The sequence below is a fragment of the Bos grunniens genome, chromosome 24 (genome assembly GCF_055505025.1).
Source record: "Bos grunniens cultivar Pamir isolate PY7600 chromosome 24, Bosgru_T2T1.0, whole genome shotgun sequence".
NCBI lineage: Eukaryota > Metazoa > Chordata > Mammalia > Artiodactyla > Bovidae > Bos > Bos grunniens.
Genome location: NC_141188.1, coordinates 42,491,825 through 42,510,236, shown reverse-complemented (window position 1 = coordinate 42,510,236; position 18,412 = coordinate 42,491,825). Strand labels below are relative to the sequence as shown.

General features: G+C 43.2%; 1 protein-coding gene across 5 annotated transcripts in view; it reads right to left on the bottom strand.

Moving 5' to 3' along the window:
* PTPRM (protein tyrosine phosphatase receptor type M) overlaps positions 1 to 18,412 on the bottom strand; it is a 665,820-nt gene that overhangs the window by 92,323 nt on the left and 555,085 nt on the right. The window lies entirely within an intron of this gene.

Sequence of the window (18,412 nt, the reverse complement as noted above, 5' to 3'; positions counted from 1 at the left end):
ATTCCACAGGCATGGCCAGTGTCCTTTGGGATTATAGAGACCGAGGCATAGTAAGACGGCTTTGCTGCTGCTGCTGCTAAGTCACTTCAGTCATGTCCCATTCTGTGCGACCCCATAGACGGCAGCCCACCAGGATCCCCTGTCCCTGGGATTCTCCAGGCAAGAACATTGGAGTGGGTTGCCATTTCCTTCTCCAATGCATGAAAGTGAAAAGTGAAAGGGAAGTCGCTCAGTCGTGTCCAACTCTTAGCGACCCCATGGACTGCAGCCTACCAGGTTCCTCTGTCCATGGGATTCTCCAGGCAAGAGTACTGGAGTGGGGTGCCATTGCCTTCTCCAAGATGGCTTTAAAAAGGGGCTATTTTGTAAAAAATGCATTACAGACTGAAATATGAGACTGGAAACCATAAAACTCCTAGAAGAAAACTTAGGCAGGACTTTCTCTGACATAAATCATAGCAACATTTATTTGGATCTTTCTCCTAAAGCAAAGGAAACAGAAACAAAACCAAATGGGACCTAATTAAACTTAAAAGCTTGTGCACAGCAAAGGAAACCATCAACAAAATGAAACGACAACATACAGAATGGGAGAAACTATTTGCAAATGATATGACTGATAAGGGTTAACATGCAAATATATAAACAGTGCATATAACTCAGCATCACAAAAACAAACAACCTGATTAAAAATGGGCAGAAAATCTGAATAGACATTTTTCCAAAGAAGATATACAGAAGGCCAACAGGCACATGAAAAGATGCTCAACATCGCTAGTCATCAGATCAGATCAGAACAGATCAGTCGCTCAGTCGTGTCCGACTCTTTGCGACCCCATGAATCGCAGCACACCAGGCCTTCCTGTCCATCATCAACTCCCGGAGTTCACTCAGACTCACGTCCATCGAGTCATTGATGCCATCCAGCCATCTCATCCTCTGTCGTCCCCTCCTCCTCCTGCCCCCAATCCCTTAAAACTACAATGAGATATCACCTCACACCTGTCAGAATGGGCCTCATCACAAAGAACAGAAATATCAAACACAGAGGTTGTGGGGCACTTACATTCTTACCAACAGTGTGCACTTGTACACTGTTAGTGGGAATGTAAGTTGGTGCAATCACTGTGGAAACAGGACGGACGTTTTTTCTCAAAAAAACTAAAAATAGAACTACCATATGACCCAGCAATTCCACTCCTGGCTATGTATAAAAAAAATGAAAACTAATTTGAAACAATATGTGCACCCCAATGTTCATAGCTGCATTATTTACAGTAGGCAAGACATGTAAAAACCTGTGTCCATCAACAGATGAATGGACAAAGAAGATGTGGTATGTATTACAATGGGACACTACTCAGACATTAAAAAAAAAGATAAAATTTTGCCATTTGAAATAACTGGGTAGACTTGGAGGGCATTATGTTGAGTGAAATGAGTCAATCGGAGAAAGACAAATATTGTATGATATCATCTACATGTGGAAAAACCAAACCAGTGAGTACAGCAAAAGAGAACAGACTCACGGATATAGTGGTTACAGTGGGGAGAGGGAAAAGAGGACAAGATGAGGTAGAGGATTAAGAGGTACAAACTACTAGGTATAAAATAAATAAGTTACAAGGATGTATTGTTTAACACAGGGAATATAATCAACATTTTATAATAATTATAAATGGAATATAACATTTGAAAACTGTGAGTCACTATGTTTACACCTAAAACTTACAAAATATTATACATCAGATGTACCTTAATAACAAAATATACATACATAAAAGGAGGCTATTTTGATATATTTGGGGATTCAGCTGAGTACTAACTCTAAGAGGCAGAGGGTAGCTGTTCAGGGATATTTATTCTCTTCCTGGCATTCATTCCTCTTCCTTTGTTCCCTGGAAGAAGCTTAGTGACAAGATTCCTGGTGCTCAGCAGGGCCCAGCAATCCCTCTCATCTGGGCAGCCTTCTAAGGCCTGGGCACCCCTGTCCCACACACGTGAGGGCCTCTATGGTCCTTCCCCACCGTGTCCTCCACCTGCATTTTGTGTGTAGAAAAACTTTAGCCAAAGAATAAGTTTAATCAGAGAAGTGGGAAGATGCAGAAACAAAGGAAAGCAATTCAACAAGACTCAACAATAGTAGTTTAGTTACTAAGCAAAGGCAAAGACCTTTAGTTCCTTCTTAGGGCGATAGATAATATTCTCAGCCATATCCTGTGAGCTGTCTAAAAATACTGAAACCCCACCAGGTGGAAGAAGTTAATCACTTGATGACCAGACTGTAACCATGACATAAGCTGCCACGGTTCTGAGAACTAGCCTCAGGAAATGGGAACAAACAGACCTTGGAACTGAATACTAACTGTACCTAAAACAATCAAGATGATGTAGGTCAGACCACTGATGACCAATTTTAAGATGACAGTCAGAGCTGACTGTGCTGTTTCTGCATGGAGCCCTTCCCCCCATCTATAAAAGCTCTAGCCCACTGGTGGTCAGTGGAGGAGAGTTGGTCTTTGGACAGGAGTCCATCCTCTCTCAGGTTGCTGGCTTCTGAAAGAAAGCCAACTTTTCTTTCCACCAACCTGGCCTCTTTACTGGCTTTCAAGGGGAAAGCAGCCGGACCCCACTTTCAGCCTCATGAGGATGCTGTCACCCACTGATGCTGCAGAGGCAGCTCAGAGTCTCAGGGAATCTCTGGTCCTGTGGCACTGGTCTCTGAAGGGGGCTCTCAAGGGCCATCAGAGGAGGCCATCCCTCAGTTTGAAGGTCAAAGGCTGCATTTGCAGACTCATTCTCCTCGATAGTCCTGATGGGGCCTCTGCTGCCTCTTGTGCACCTGCCCCCCTGGGGGGCGCGGCAGGGCTGCACCGCAGGGATTTAGAGCACTGTTCATAGTCACTACAAAGAACTTGGTCAGAACTTCATTTTCTGACTTCGACACTGCCTATCTCTGATCATGGTGGACATCATGAGATCAAGCAGTTTTGCAAAGGTTCTGGAACTTGGACCTGGCCTGTCCTCGCTGTATTATCCTGGTGCATGGGGTGTCAAAATTGTGATGCCAACGAGCAGCTCGTCACAGCTCACACCAAAAAGTGGACTGCTCTGCTTCCCAGGTAGGGGAGAGTGCCTGAAGCAGTTGCCTTGCAGACTGTCTAAGTCACTGTGGGTTTGAGTCTTCCTTGGAGATTGCTAGCATCTCTGAGAGAGCGGTTTTCATTTCCCCTCAGATGCAGATACTGCAGGGGTCTGAGATGATAATACCACTCAAGGACTGTAATTTCCTCCACCTCTGTACCTGCCTTGGAAGAGTGATTTGTTGGTAAGCCTGTGCTAATGGTGCCCACATCTTCAGAGATGAGCAAGCATCCCTTCTGGAAAAAAGGAATCCCTGAAACGTCTAGAGAATAAATGGATGCTTTTGCAGAAAGTGAGCTGCTCCTTTACTTTCAAGACCAGCCAGAAATTCTGACTTCCACGCACCTCTGGCCTGCATCACTGCAGTAGCGTCCTACCTGGCCACTCCACTGCCTTCTGGTTTATACTCTTCTCCTGGGTGAGCTTTCACAAAAGCATTGGGTACCTGCCTCTGTCCTATGTGAATACCTAAGAAGTCTCCCTGCTGAACAGGACTCAAGGCTCCACATGTGCAATGCACCAGGAAACAGGAAGTACTCAGTCAGCTCTAGCAGTTACTGTCCTTGTTCTAACATCAGAGCTCCAAACTTCGTTGGTAATCAATCCTTACTGACTTTGCAGCCATTTTTTTGGTACTGTCTCCCTGGTAATATCCTTTCCATTCTTCTCCATCCGTCTTTCCTCCACGGGTTCTGTATAGCATTTAGAAGTGGGGTGATTATTGTTTCATCTTTCCCGTCTGTTAACAAACATCTTTTCCAAGGTGTTTCTTGGAGGGCTGTGAATTTTAAACTGTCCTCACCTCACAAATCACAGCACAGAAGCTCCATCAAATGTGATGGAAAATCTAAGGATACTTTTTTAGACATGACAGGCTTAAGAATGAACAAGTGTAGCAGAAAAGGGAATTTTAATGAGAGGTTTCCAACTCTCTTTTTGACATCTATTCATTTACAAAACCTATCAGCACCATTCCTAGGCTCTTCCTGTAGAACCTGAGACACGGAGATTCACGGTAAAAATTTAGAAGGGAGGATTATTTTAGAAACTTGGAAATCAAGGCAGTGGAGAATAATTACATCTCAATGTATTCTGTAAGAAAGTCCACACTCTTTTAGAAGCAAATGTTTTTAGTGAAAATTATAATCTATTTTGAAATTGGAGTCATAGCTGCTTTCCTTTACTGACTGATGTTTGGCCAAGTGTTGTTTCTTATTGAGAGTTGGGTGTGGAGGGTCCTTACAAAACTAAAAATAGAGCTACCAGATAACTTAGCGATTCCATTCCTGGGCATATGTCCGGAGAAAGCCATAATTTGAAAGGATGCATGGACCCCAGTGTTCATTGCCGTTATTATTTAGTAGCCAGTGGTGCTGCTGAATCGGTATTATGCAGTAGCCAGGACATAGAAGCAAACTAAATGTCCATCAACAGTAGGATGGATAAAGAAGATATGATTTATACATACACACACACGGGAATATTACTCAGTCATAAAAAAGAATGAAATGAGATGTGGATGGACTAAGAGATTGTCATACAGAGTGAAGTAAGTCAGAAAGAGAAAAACAAATATTGTAATATTATATAATATGGCTTATATGTGGAATCTAGAAAAAATGGTACAGATGATCTTATTTGCGAAACAGAAACAGAGTCACAAATGTAGGGAACAAACTCATGGTTACCCAGGGCTGAAGAGGGTGGGAGGAACTGGGAGACTGGACTTGACGTAAACACACTATTGATACTGTGCATGAACTAGATAACTAATGGGAACCTTACTTGATGCTCCATGGTGACCTAAATGGGAAGGAAAACCAAAAACGAGGGGACATATGTTTACATAGAAATGATTCACCGTGCTGTACAGCAGAAACTAACACAGCATTATAAAACCACTATACTCCAATAAAAATTAATAATAAAGAAAAGAAAGTTGGTGACACCATCATCCTACACATTTGGAGACTTCTTGTGATGAAAGACTTGGCTCTGAGCCTTGCCTTAGACTCTGGGTGTGAGGGGGAGATTAGAAACGAAGTGAAAACAGCGAGCCTGCACCAGGCAGGGTGGGAGTCTTGGCGGAATTTTCCACGTGCTGACCACTCCTCCAGAGAAAGGGGATCCTGAAAGAACTAACTCATCTTAAAGCAGATCAAACATCACTGGCTACGACCACCTTACCATCGACCTTGGGGTGGGATGCTTCATTCATTTGAATGTGCTCCCTACAGACTGTTATCTTCTGAAGATGCTCTGGGTTTGGGGAGCTGCAGGGAGGTGGAGGGGAAGATGAAACAAGGATCTGGAAGGTTCGTGAGGATGACCCAGCAGCCAGCATCGTTCCATAAGCTGGTCCTGTCTTGGTCTGTGTGTCCCCGCTTCACCATCTCCCCTGTCTTCTCACCTCTTCCCTCTAATTTATTTAGTTAAAGAAGCATATATTTAAATATGGGCTTCCCTGGAGGCTCAGTGGTAAAGAATCTGCCTGCAATGCAGGAGACCTGGGTTCAATCCCTAGACTGGGAAGATCCCCTGGAGGAGGGCATGGCAACCCAGTCCAGTATTCTTGCTTGGAGAATCCCATGGACAGAGATGCCTGGCCAGCTACAGTCCATAGGGTTGCAAAGAGTTGGACACGACTCAGCGACTAACACATTTTTCATATTTAAATACGTCTATTTGGAAATGAGATTTTGTATCACTTCAGTAAGTGGAAAGTCAAAACATACACCACAGGTATGGGCAACAGAAAAAGGAAAGGCAATGAAACCACAACAGAGCTATTGGCCTCGCCTGGCAGTGCTTGGGCCACATTTGGAGCCTGAGGTCTCTGCTTCTCAGATGAGAGAGACGCACTAGCCCCAATCTAGGTCACAGAGGAACTGAAGGAGCGAAAGAACCGGCTGGATAGGCAACCACTTCCTCACCCTGTGTCTCAGCCTGTTCATTCATCGTGAGTGGGCTTCCCCAAAGCCACCAGGCACACCATCTATCATTTGCATCTCACACTGTGGTTGGGGCACAGGGATCTCTGAATTCACCCTCAATCTTGGCTCCCAACACAGGCTGCAGGAGAAGATAGAGCCTGGGATCCAGGACTCAAAAGGTGGTGTTGAAACCCCAGGTCTGACGGATTCCTGAGCACGAAGCCACAGGCCAGTTCCTGAACTTGCTTTTTAATTTACCTAATTGGAATACTCTAATAATTTAAATTACTTAACAGAATTGCTTTCAGTATTCAAACCAATGCATATCAGTCACAAGAACACAAAGGATCCTTTACACATTAAGTGCCAGCCATATAACAGTGGAGCCTAGTGGGCTACAGTCCATGGGGTCTTAAAGAGTTGGACATAGAACAGCAGCTGAGCATGCATGCACACACACACACAACTGTCATGTCATCAGTATAATGCATGTCACGTACAAGGAAGCAGAGCATGAAGGTCTGTCTCTTTCTTGACCGGGTGCCCCACATGGTGGAGCTGAGCCCCTCTGCATCCTGGCAGGTAGGCGGTGTTCTGTGTTAGTGAATGCACAGGTGACACTTATAAATCAGAAGATTCCTACATTACAAGGGTATATGAATTTAATATTTTTGAAGCTTCGTTCTTAAAATTCTTTCTTAAATTATATGCTTTTATTTAGATTTAAATAAATTACTATCATGATTAAATAAGAGAGTGCTACTGACCCAGGGAACCATGTTCAACATCCTGTGATAAACCATGATGAAAAAAGAATATGAAAAGGATTATGTATGTATATGGATCACTTTGCTATACACCAAAGCCAACACAACACTGTAAATCAACTATACTTCAATTATGAAACTAAGGGAATACTACTGAAGAGGCACTGCTCACATGGAGGGCATTGTACTTAGCATTTTAAAAACTCCATCAGTGTTCTACAGGGTAAGTCTTTTTTTTTTAGGATCATAATCTGCTAAAGGACACGAATTAGTTTAAGTGAACCAAGGTCAGGTGTTAAAAGGAAGTACCCAAAAGTGTATTTGGAATCTGCTGATGTTTTGAAAAATGACGAGTTGGCCCTAATTCAAGGAACCAGATATTAGATTAAAGCCTTGGGGGCACAGAGTTTCATTTTTTATTTAGAACTACAAGGTTTGGGATTAAACTAAAAATGGGACGCTTCATGCTATCAGAAGTAATGCCTCCAAACATTTTAGAGAAGGCAAGAGAGTTGAAAGTAAAGTAAAGTAAAGGCAAGGGTCACTTTTGAAATGCAGAGAGCAAAGATCCAATGCCCTCAGAGGACCTATGTTACCATCTCCCTCACAAGACAGAACTAACTTTCACATAACAGGCAGACACTGGTGTTGCAGCCAAGAAGATTTCTGAAAGGGAAGCTGAATTTTTGCCAAAAAGAAGTGTAGTAAGGAAAAAGAACTTTGGTTCAAAATATTTTGATTACATAACAATTCTTTTAGTGAAATCACAAGAAACTTTCAATATTAATTAAGAGCAACAGATAATAGATGACATTGCTAAGTCGCTTCAGTCGTGTCCGACTCTGTGCGACCCCAGAGACAGCAGCCCACCAGGCTCCCCCATCCCTGGGATTCTCCAGGCAAGAACACTGGAGTGGGTTGCCATTTCCTTCTCCAATGCATGAAAGTGAAAAGTGAAAGTGAAGTCGCTCAGTTGTGTCCAACTCTAGCAACCCCATGGACCGCAGCCCACCAGGCTCCTCCATCCATGGGATTTTCCAGGCAAAAGTACTAGAGTGGGGTGCCATTGCCTTCTCCAATAGATGACATTATTGTTATATTAATTAAGTTCTAAATATTCTTCTAGGTGCTTTACCCATAATGTCTCATAGACATTATTATTATTTTAAGTCTTTATTGCATTTGTTACAGTATTACCTCTGTTTTATGTGTAGGGTTTTGGCTGTGAGGCATGTGGTATCCTAGCTCCCTGACCAGGTATTCAACTTGTACCTTCTGCACTGGAAGGCAAAGACTTAACCAGTGGACCCCCAGAAAAGTCCTTAATATCTCATAGACAGTATTATTCATAACATTACTGCTTTATTATTATGCATAATAACACATATGTTATTTATCTAAAACATCTCATAGATGTCTCCTCCTTATAGATACGACTCCTTCATTCCTTTTCTTCTTATAGTTTAACTTACGCTCAAGGAAGAGATTTCGGCATATTCATGACAGTCAACCTGATTATTACCATCACCAGTGAGTTCAGGAATAATTATGTTAATAATCAATAACTTTGAATTTTAAACTATACCAAAGAATAACTTTTTAAAAAACGTTTTTTATCTTGAAATAATTCTAGGCTCACAGGGAGCCTAGAAATAGCTCAGAGAGGCCCTGTGTACCCTTTAATTTTCCCAGGGGCTACCAATGGAGAAGGAAATGGCAATCCACTCCAGCACTCTTGCCTGGAAAATCCCATGGACGGAGGAGCCTGATAGGCTACAGTCCATGGGGTCGCAAAGAGTCGGACACGACTGAGCGACTTCACTTTCACTTTCACCAATGGTTACCACATAACTTCAGTGCAATATTAAAACCAGGAAACACAAGCTGGACCAATGTAGATGCCATTTTATGGAAGAAGTTTAAGTTTTGATTTCTCTAGAATGAATGCCCAGAATGGGACTGCTGGGTTGTATGGTAAATGTGTGTTTAATTTTTAAAGAAACTGTCAAACTATTTTCAGGCGAGGCTGTCCCATTTGACATTCTCTGGCAATTTACAACTGAATTCTAACCAGCATTTGGTATTGTCCCTACTTTTTATTTCAGCTGTTGTAATCTGCACATAGTGATGTCTCTTTGTGATCTAATTTGCATTTTGTTAATGGCTGTTCATGGTATCTTTTCATGTGTTTATTTGCCCTCCATTATCCTCTCTGGTGAAGTGTCTTCTATTTTCTAGTTGGATTATTTGCTTTTTTACTGTTGAGTCTCAGAGACCTTCTTATTTTCTCAGATACAAGTCCCTTGTCAAATATGTGGGTTGCAAATACTTTTTCTCAGACTAGAGCTTGTCTCTTTATCCTCTTCACATCATCTTCTAGAGCAAACATTTTTTATTTTAATGAAGTCCATTCTCTTGACGGTATTTCTTTTATGGATCGTGCTTTTGATGTGATGTCTAAAAACTGTTCACCAAACCTCAGGTCCCCCCAAACCAAAATTCCTTTTATTGGATTGAAAACATTGCAGGAGTTTGTAATGTCCGATAATTCAGTTACTAAAATGAACAGTAATGAGTGTTGAAAAGTTGACATTGCAGAGTTGGTGTCAGCACGTAAGCTGGGAGGCGTTTGTGAGGACGTATGTGGACCCCACAAAGCTCTCCAGGGCGACTCAGGAGCCTCCCTTCTCTGCTTCCTTCTCTGCCCCTGAATGAACTGGGAGGCAGCCCCCTTTCCCAGGGTTACTGTCTGTGACCTGCATCCTTTCTGGGGAAAGGAGGATGCTGCAGATAAGGCTGAGGGAAAAGAAGATGTTGACCCTCAGTCCCTGGCTCAGTCGAGCTCCCTAAACAAGGCAGAGTGGCTGCATCCTGTCCGCTCGGTCCCCTGGGGGCACCAGCCACACAGGAAGCATCTGCAGCACAAGGGGTTGTGACCACAGCACTGGAGGGAGCATCTTCTGTCCTCCAGAGGAGAATCACGCTCAGCTGCCACGGGGTCAGGGAGGCAACCCCCGCAACACGCATCCTACTGTAGGCTGAGGAGGAGAGAGCAAGGAGAACACCGTCTTCTAAAGGAAGACAGTGGATGGAAAGAAACCTTTGTGGACTTGCCAGGACATGTAAGAGCCCAGGGAAAGGCCGAGAAAGCAACAAGGAAGCTTAGAAGTAAAACGGAGAGGAAAGGCCGTCAACGGGCTTACCGTGGCTGTCACCCCACTCCTCGGCTGTGGCATGATCTGCAGTGACACAGGGTGGGCAACTCTGACAGCCAGAATTAAAAGAACTATACCGGGCTGCTGAAGAGGCAGCAGTCATCTGCAGAGTCCTGGCTGTTAATCAAGGGTCTTCCGGCTTTCTCCAGCTCTGTGAGCTATGAGGGGCCCCAAGCTACAAAGGCTTATATGTAAGTGACCTTCACATTTCATATTCCTGGCAGTAGATGGTGACTTCAACAGATGTCATTACTGCACGTCATCCTTTCAAAATGTTCACATTTAGATCAGCTTTGACAGATGAGAACATTTTCCAGGATATATGATCTTGGAAGAGGAGATTTTCTAACCTTCCTAAAGAGTCTGTCTATTCAGACACGCATCCAAAGCAGCAGTTACAAAAATGCTTTGGAAAAGAAGTAAATGGACGTGGATAGACCTAGACATGATCTTATTAAGAGAAGAAAGCCAGGGAAAGACAAAACTGTATGATATCACTTACACGTGGAATCTAAAATATGACACTAGTGAAATTATTTACAAAACAGTGAGTGACTCAGACACAGAAAACAAACTTATGGTTGCCAAAGGGGACAACAGAGGAGGCAGGGAGGGATAAACTACAAGTTTGTGACTAAGGTACACACATTACTATATATATATAATAACCAACAAGGACCTACTGTACAGCACAGGAAACTCTACTCAGTATCTTATAATAACCCATAATGGAAAAGAATCTGAAATATATACATATATATATATGTGTGTATATATACAGACACACACACACACACACACACACACACACATGTATTAGTTGCTCAGTTGTGTCTGACTCTTTGTGACCCCATGGACTGTAGCCTGCCAGGCTCCTCTGTCCATAGAATTCTCCAGGAAAGAATACTGGAGTGGGTAGCCATTCCCTTCTCCAGGGGATCTTCCTGACCCAGGGATCAAATCTGAGTCTCCTGCATTGCAGGCAGATTCTTTACTGCCTGAGCCACCAGGGAAGCCTTATATATATCCATATATATCTGAAACACAACATTGTAAGTCAACTATACTTCAACAAAAAAAGAGAAATAAATGGTGCTATCTACAGAAGTACATCTCTGGGTGGAAAGCCACACTAAGAAAGAGTGATCATTTCAATCCGTAGGAGAGTGTGGGGCTATCCAGGACATCCAGACTCCAGCATCACTGGGAACCCACTTCTGACTTTCAGGCCCACCATGTCTGAAGGTCACATGCAGAGTTCACAAGGATGCTATGTCCCACGGTTTCTTTCTTAATTCTAGCAGCTATGATTTTTTTCCCCTTATTTCTAGCAGCTACCCAAGAACTTCAAATGAATTTATAAGCAATTACCTTTCCACTGAAATGCATAATGTGATCAGGTCTTTCATTTATTTATTTTTTCATTTGCCTCTGCTCTCACTGACTCCTGCAACAATCCCTCAATCAGAAGGGAAGGTGGAGGCTTAATGATTTTATGTATAATTTAGTTTTCTGCAATGGGCCCCTCACTTACTGTTCTACAGAAGCATAGGAGAGCATGGCACCTTACCAGACTTACAAGGACACTGAAGACATGTATTTCAGCTCTGCGTTTTTGTCCTGTGACTTCTTTCATTTGGACTGTGTACTCAGGTTAAATTAGCTACTTTAAAATGTTACAACGTTGAGCCCAGGAGACAGCAGATGTTTCTGATTTTCTTGCAATGCACCCCAAATAGGAGACTAATGAGTCTCAATCCTAAAGGAAATCACCCCTGAATATTCATTGGAAGGACTGATGCTGAAGCTGAAGCTTGAATAACTTTGGTCACCTGATGTGAAGAGCTGACTCACTGGGAATGACCCTTATGCTGGGAAAGATTGAGGGCAGGAGGAGAAGGGGGTAACAGAGGATGAGATGGTTGGATGGCATCACCAACTCAATGGACACAAGTTTGAGCAAACTCCAGGAGATAGTGAAGGACAGGGAAGCCTGACATGCTGCAGTTCATGGGGTCACAGGGGGTTGGACATGACTGAGCAAATGAACAACCAAACAGGGAAGCTCTGTTATATAAATATTATCTTACAAAGACTCTAGCCTTTTCTATTCATTAGGTCCATTAGAGATTCATTTAGATGGTTTCTTGGCTTGGATAGGAGGTATGCATTGAGATGCAGATACAGGATGTTGTCCAAAAAAGAGCTCAAGAATGAACATGTACTGCCTATCAGAATGTCACGACGAAACATTTACACATCAAGAAACCAAATCCTATGTGCAGACATGTTCATGGTTTTCCATAGTTTTTCCCTGTCCCACTTTTCTGCCTACACATGTCAAGTTATAGGCACACAAAATATGTTGTCTTTTCCATTTAAATCACTGTTACCTGAAGGCTCTAAAAATACTTACTGTGCTAGAGGCAGAAACTATTTTAAAAGCTGTAGCACTTCTGGCTGCCCACCTACGAGTGATCCCACAGACCACTGCCTGGCTTATCATGCCACAAGAACTTTAAACACACAAAGCACACACATCCACATCCACATGAAACAGCATGCTTTTTAAAAATCCTGATCACTTTGAGCTTTGCCTTTAGTCTTGAGGATTTGTCTTACATTCTGAAAGTTGTAAAGCTGGAAGACTGATTTTTGAAATATTTATTTTTACATACTGAACACTGACAAATAATTTCAATGTCTCTTTCCCACTGTTTCTTTACTTGATCACACCTCTTGCACTTGTCCCGAAAAAGTATTACAAGGTTTAAGTGTAATATGGCATCCCTTGGATGGCCAGCGCCAAAGGACAAATTTCTTGGGTCTCTTTAACTCTCCTTCCTCTGACTCCTTGAGTGTTAACTGGACCAAATCTACACTTTCGTCTAACTCTTAACATTTTCAGATCAACTGGAAATCATAAACATGGTATGAATAAAACAAGGTCAGTCCACAAGGTGAAAGTTCTTACATCAACACCACATAGTCATGCAGTCAATAAACTTAATTTCCAACCTCTCTACCATTTCTTTGCTGTTGTTGCTGTTCCTTCACTAAGTCCTGTCTGACTCTTTGTGACCCCATGGACTGCAGCACACCAGGCTTCTCTGTCCTTCATTATCTCCCAGTTTGCTCAAACTCATGTCCATTGAGTCAGTGATACCATCCAACCATCTCATCCTCTGTCGCCCCCTTCTCCTGCCCTCAGTCTTTCCCAGCATCAGAGTCCTTCCCAATGAGTCAGCTCTTCATGTCAGATGGCCAAAGTATTGGAGCTTCAGCATCCATCCTTCCAATGAATATTCAGGGTTGATTTCCTTTAGGATTGACTGGTTTGATCTCCTTGCTGTCCAAGGGACTCTCAAAAGTCTTCTCGAACACCACAGTTCGAAAGCATCATTTCTTTATGCTTTAGGAAATGCTGACCTGACATTTGTCCCAATTAGTAGCAAGTTACCAAGCTTTCTGGGTACCTGACATATATAGGATCCCTATCCCAACTGTCTGATCTCCACCTCTTCATGTCTTAAGGGCTAAAGCATGGTGGGAGGGAGATTCTGAGCCTGATTGTACCTAAAAGGTGTGGCTGTCCAGGTTCAAATCCAGCTCCCCACGTGGACTTTGTGACATGTGTAAAAGATGGACCTCTCTAAGCCTCAGTTTCCTCTTGTCCAGAGTGGGAGGGTGTGGTGAGCTTTAAATGAGATAGTATGTGGAAGAGCTTAGACCAGGGCAGCCCATGGCTGATGCCCAACCAATGTCAGCTGCTATTATGATAAAAGGTTGATTACTCTAACCACCACCATGACGATGCCCACTACCTGCTTCTCATGATTTTCAAAACCATGAAATTATAATGATTGGTTGTCGAACTTGGGCACCACTGGCCTGTGTTGACACACCAAAAGAAAGTCCTGTAAAGGGTTCCTTGTCCCAGCCAACCAGCCTGCCTCCTGGGGTCTAAGTCCAGTGCCGAACAGTGCAGAGACCACACCAAAGAGCCAGTGGCCTCGTCCCTGGAGGGTCACAGTCATGAGACAGACAGCAAAGAGTAAAAGGGATGTACAAAGAGACACTGAGTCATGTTGCATGGACTCTCATGTGCTGTTAAGGTCTGGAGAAATCAGGGAGCACTCGGTGGGTGGGTGGGTGGGCGGGCAGGGAGGCCTCAGGGAGACGGGACTGGACTCAGAGCACAGGTGAATGACACCAGCAACACAGACAGAGGCGTGGGAATGAGGGAAGAGGAGATGGTCTGATAGAGCGAGAGATTTTTATCACAGAGAGAAAGGCTACAAGGAGAGCTGAGCTGAAGCTTGCTGGTGGCAGCCCAACCACCCTGGGCTTTAGACGCTGGGGGTTTCCCAGCAGAGGGAAGTGAGTGCTATTTCAATGTGACTTAGGAAAGCCAAGCCTGACGGTGGTCAAGTAACTGATTCCATCAGAAATGGTGGCTCAAAGCTCTGGCAGTGACTCAAGAATGTAGGGGCTCAGTTCCAGGTCACAGCAGAAAGATCTACTTGCATATTATGCATAACATGGATGCACACACAGAATATTGTTTCCACAACAGTCCCGTGGGGAGACACACATCCCTTCTTCTAAAGGAGGGGCTGGAGGCTTTGAGAGGCACCCTGTAAGGGGCACCCATCACAGAGGGCATCCTCTGTCAGCAGCACACACAGGACACCTGGAAAATTTTCTTTAAAAATATGGGTGTCTTCACTACTATATTTAAAATTGATAACCAACAAGGGCCTATCATTGTACAGCACAGGGAACTCTGCTCAATATTCTGTAATAACCTAAATGGGAAAAGAAGCTTGTATATTTATACCTGAGTCATTTTGCTGTACACCCTAAACCAACACAACATTGTTAATCAACTATAATCTGATATGATAAAAATTTAAAAAGGGTGTGTCTTGTATTTAGTAACCAGCACAGCAAAGGTGACTGAGAGACAGCGAGACGACACAGGCCCGAACAGATGTAACATGGGCCTTGCTTAAGTGTCCTGAGATGTTCAGACTTCTTGCCCTCACTTATGTCTCACCCGAATGGCCAGCATTTCCTTTACTCACCTGTTATTCTCTTTGCTTTCCTGCAAAGGTCTAAACACAAGAGCGTCTCTGGGAGGCATTAAAGTCTTTCCTTTTTCTTTATTAGCCTCCTCATAAAGCCAAGGGACATATCTGAAAGAAGATGCTGTAATTTTTACTATCAATTTAATCACAACATTAAAGTCTAGTCCTAATTAAAAAAAAATATTTTATTGATTGATTTGGCTGTGCAGTTCTTAGTTGCGGCACGCAGGATCGTTAGTTGCGGCATGTGAACTCTTGGCGACGGTATGTGCGATCTAGTTCCCTGACCAGTGATCCAACCTGGGCCCCCTGCATAGAGAGTGCAGAGTCTTAGCCACTGGACCACCAGGAGAGTCCCAAGTCCCAATTTCTGAAGCATCACCTTCCCACAGAACATACCACTGAAGGCTGCAGAAGAAACACATTTTCCACAATGATTTTGGACTGAAGGAGAATCACACATGTCCCACAAATTACGGGAGACCCTGCTAGTGGTCCTTCAACACGTGATGGTGGAGCAGTGTCTGATGTCAATCAAAATCCCAATGAGCTCTGCCTTGATGCTGACGCTGCAGGAACGGTTTCCTAAGGACAGAGAACTCCAACTCTTACCCATCCTTGCTCAACGTTTTCTAGTTTTGCCCAGAACGGTGCTCAGGCACTTACGGTGGCGCCCTGGCTCTCCCTGAAGGCTCTGAATGTCTACAAATACTTCTGAAGGTCCTTGTAGGCAAAAGGGTTTCTGGGTCTAATTATAGAACAAATGCTCAGAGGGATGTCATTCTGAAAAATGGTCTTCTAAGAGTAACGCCAGCCCAGTTCAAGCACTGATTAAATTATCTGACATTAAGTGCTAGTTCACAGGAATTGTGACAACCACTATTCAGACAATTTTGGGGAGAGTCGCATGGGAAAAGCTTTGGAAAGGCAATTATAAAGAATCACTTATTTTATGGGAACACTAATGTCAAATGTTGGCCTTTTTTAAAAATAAAAAAAGTATTAAAGTTACCTGACCAAGGCAGTAATCATGACTAGGACTCAAACTCATAAATTAAAAATTTTATTTAGTGTGAAAGAGATCAAATGCCGTGTTATGCAACCCACCCTATGCCCTTTAAAACGGTTAAGGGGTCAGTGGTGTTAATGAGATCTGTGCCAAGTCATAAAAAACAGCTGGATGAGACAATTGGACATCTAGAGCCTAAACAAAGCATAAACCACTAAAGTCTATATGAAAGATTTACTCCCCACCAACCAGGCATGGTGACTGCAGCCATGAAATTAAAAGATGCTTACTCCTTGGAAGGAAAGTTATGACCGACCTAGACAGCATATTGAAAAGCAGAGACATTACTTTGCCAACAAAGGTCCGTCTAGTCAAGGCTATGGTTTTTCCTATGGTCATGTATGGATGTGAGAGTTGGACTGTGAAGAAGGCTGAGCACCGAAGAATTGATGCTTTTGAACTGTGGTGTTGAAGACTCTTGAGAGTCCCTTGGACTACGAGGAGATCCAACCAGTCCATTCTGAAGGAGATCAGCCCTGGGATTTCTTTGGAAGGAATGATGCTAGAGCTGAAACTCCAGTACTTTGGCCACCTCATGTGAAGAGTTGACTCATTGGAAAAGACTCTGATGCTGGGAGGGATTGGGGACAGGAGGAGAAGGTGACGACAGAGGATGAGATGGCTGGATGTTATCACTGAATCAATGGACGTGAGTCTGAGTGAACTCCGGGAGTTGGTGATGGACAGGGAGGCCTGGCGTGCTGTGATTCACGGGGTCGCAAAGAGTCGGACATGACTGAGTGACTGAATTGAACCGAACTGAACCAGGCATGGAGTAGCACGACAATGAGCGACGCCAACCAGCTCCACCCCCTGGCTCCACCCACCAGCTCCAGTTCCACCCACCAGCTCAAACAACCACCTCCATCCACTAGCTCCATCCGTCAGCACCAAAAGACGCTCCAGTTAGTGGGCACCCCAGTGATGGTCAGAATTAACTAAGGGCAGAAGCTTTTCATTTTAATTGGATCTAATTAAAATGAAAAGCTTCTGCACAACAAAAGAAACTATAAGCGAGGTGAAAAGACAGCCTTCTGAATGGGAGAAAATAATAGCAAATGAAGCAACTGACAAACAACTAATCTCAAAAATATACAAGTAACTCCTGCAGCTCAATTCCAGAAAAATAAACGACCCAATCAAAAAATGGGCCAAAGAACTAAATAGACATTTCTCCAAAGAAGACATACATATGGCTAACAAATACATGAAAAGATGCTCAACATCATTCATTATCAGAGAAATGCAAATCAAAACCACAATGAGGTACCATTTCACGCCAGTCAGAATGGCTGCGATCCAAAAGTCTACAAGCAATAAATTCTGGAGAGGATGTGGAGAAAAGAGAACCCTCTCACACTGTTGGTGGGAATGCAAACTAGTACAGCCACTATGGAGAACAGTGTGGAGATTCCTTAAAAAACTGGAAATAGAACTGCCGTATGACCCAGCAATCCCACTGCTGGGCATACACACTGAGAAAACCAGAATTGAAAGAGACACGTGTACCCCAATGTTCATTGCAGCACTGTCTATAATAGCCAGGACATGGAAGCAACCTAGATGTCCATCAGCAGATGAATGGATAAGAAAGCTATGGTACATATACCCAATGGAGTATTACTCAGCCATTAAAAAGAATACATTTGAATCAGTTCTAATGAGGTGGATGAAACCGGAGCCTATTACACAGAGTGAAGTAAGCCAGAAAGAAAAACACCAATACAGTATACTAACGCATATATATGGAATTTAGAAAGATGGTAACGATAACTCTGTATGCGAGACAGCAAAAGAGACACAGATGTATAGAACAGTCTTTTGGACTCTGTTGGAGAGGGAGTGGGGGGATGATTTGGGAGAATGGCATTGAAACATGTATAATATCATATGTGAAACGAATCGCCAGTCCAGGTTCGATGCAGGATACAGGATGCTTGGGGCTGGTGCACTGGGATGACCCAGAGGGATGGTATGGGGAGGGAGGTGGGAGGGGGGTTCAGGATTGGGAACATGTGTACATCCGTGGTGGATTCATGTTGATGTATGGCAAAACCAATACAATATTGTAAAGTAATTAGACTAATTAAAATAAATAAATTTAAATAAAAAAAGATAAAAAAATAAAGTTCAAAATATTAAAAAAAAAAAGAATTAACTAAGGGCAGGGGAAAATAGGCAAACTCCAAGGGGT